This window comes from Dipteris shenzhenensis, chromosome 3, assembly GCF_047967505.1.
Source record: "Dipteris shenzhenensis isolate YYH24624 ecotype China chromosome 3, Dip_SZ_1.0, whole genome shotgun sequence".
In the NCBI taxonomy this organism is placed as follows: domain Eukaryota; kingdom Viridiplantae; phylum Streptophyta; class Polypodiopsida; order Gleicheniales; family Dipteridaceae; genus Dipteris; species Dipteris shenzhenensis.
Window position 1 is genome coordinate 18,191,054 of NC_141598.1, and position 1,955 is coordinate 18,193,008.

Genomic DNA, 1,955 nt, shown 5'->3' on the forward strand with positions numbered 1-1,955 from the left:
TGCAACCCCCTACCTCTCTATTTAAAAACCCTTCCCTTTCTACCCTATGTCCAACCCCCCACCTCTCTCTTACCAAACCCTTCTCTTTCCACCCTCTGTCCAACCCCCTACCTCTCTCTTACAAAATGCTTCTCTTTCCACCCTATGACCAACCCCCACCTCTCTCTTACAAACCCCTTCTCTTTCCACCCTCTGTCCAACCCCCTACCTCTCTCTTACAAAACCCTTCCGTTTAACCCCCCACCTCTCTCTTACAAAACCCTTCTCTTTCCACCCTCTGTCCAACCTCCTACCTCTCTCTTACAAAACCCTTCCCTTTCCACCCTATGTCCAACCCCCAACCTCTCTCTTACAAACCCCTTCTCTATACACCCTTTGTCCACCCCCTACCTCTCTCTTCCAAACTCCTCTTTCCACCCTCTGTCCACCTCTACCTCTCTATTACAAACCCCTTCCCTTTCCACCCTATGTCCAACCCTCCACCTCTCTCTTACAAAACCCTTCTCTTTCCACCCTCTGTCCAACCCCCTACCTCTCTCTTACAAACCCCTTCTCTTTCCACCCTCTGTCTTTCCACCCTATGTCCAACCCTCCACCTCTCTCTTACAAAACCCTTCCCTTTCCACCCTATGCCCACCCCCACCTCTCTCTTACAAAACCCTTCTCTTTCCAAACACTGTCCAACCCCTGACCTCTCTCTTACAAAACCCTTCTCTTTCCACCCTCTATCCACCTCCTACCTCACTCTTCCAAAACGCTTCTCTCCACCCTCTGTCCACCTCCACCTCTCTCTTACAAAACTCGTCCCTTTCCACCCCATGTCACCTTGCTATATTTAGCCCTACCCCTAGTGCTCCAGCCAAGTTTGGCATGTCTTCCCCTAAGTTTAACATCTCCTTGCTATAATTAGCATCCCCTTCTAAATTTAGCATCTCTTTGCTAAAATTAGCACTCAATTTAGCTTCCTACTATCCCTACCTTTAGCCATGGCAACCTTTGTGGATCTCGCCACCTTTCTCCCTTTCCTGTCACCTTCTACTCCTCGCCACCTTTATCTCGTTACTCCTACTGTTAGTGCCCCCCCCTGGCTTGTACAAGCACCACTCCTCCTGCGCCCTTCCTTCCAGTAGCCTCCCCCTTGGTTGTGCCCTTTCCTCACTCCTGCTGCGCCTTCCTTCCAGCAGCCACGCCCTTGGTTGCGTCCTTTGCTTGCCAGCCCCTCCCCCTCACAAGCTACCCTCTTCGGTAGCCCTCATCGCACTAACCTCCCCCTCCCCTCTACCCTCTCAACGTCATTACTTCCCCCCTCTACGCACACCCCCTTGCGCTCTCCCTCTCCTTCAATGCAACCCCCCCCCTCCCACTCCTCCCTCTCCTTCAACGCAACCCCCCCCTCCCACTCCTCCCTCTCCTTCAACCCCCCCCTCCCACTCCTCCCTCTCCTGCAATGCAACCCCCTCCTTCTACTCCTTCAATGCAACCCCCTCCTCCTACTACTCCCTCTCCTTCAATGCAACCCCCCCTCCCACTCCTCCCTCAGCTCAACGCAACCCCCCCCCTCTCCCTCTCCCTCCTCCTCTCCTATCGTCGCTCCCCTCCTGGCCACCTAATCCTTCCTCTTTCTCCTTACTAAGCCTGGCTCTCCAGGCAATCTGTCACACTCCTTTCCCGGGTCTCGATAGGCCCTTCTGGCCACATGCTCCTATCTAGTTGGCCTTGACATCAGCACCCCCTCTTCAGTCCTTACCTCACCAAATGTCTTATCTTGTGGGCCTCGACATCAACACCCCCTCTTCAGTCCTTGCCTCTCCAAACCTCAACATCGACACCACCTCCTCACTCTTTGCCTCTCCATAGGGAGCCATCGTCCATGCCTGCCGGTGCCCCTCGCCACAAGTACAAACCAAAATTACCCGAGATAGTCTATTCATTGACTTTCATACGGCTCGGGCAGC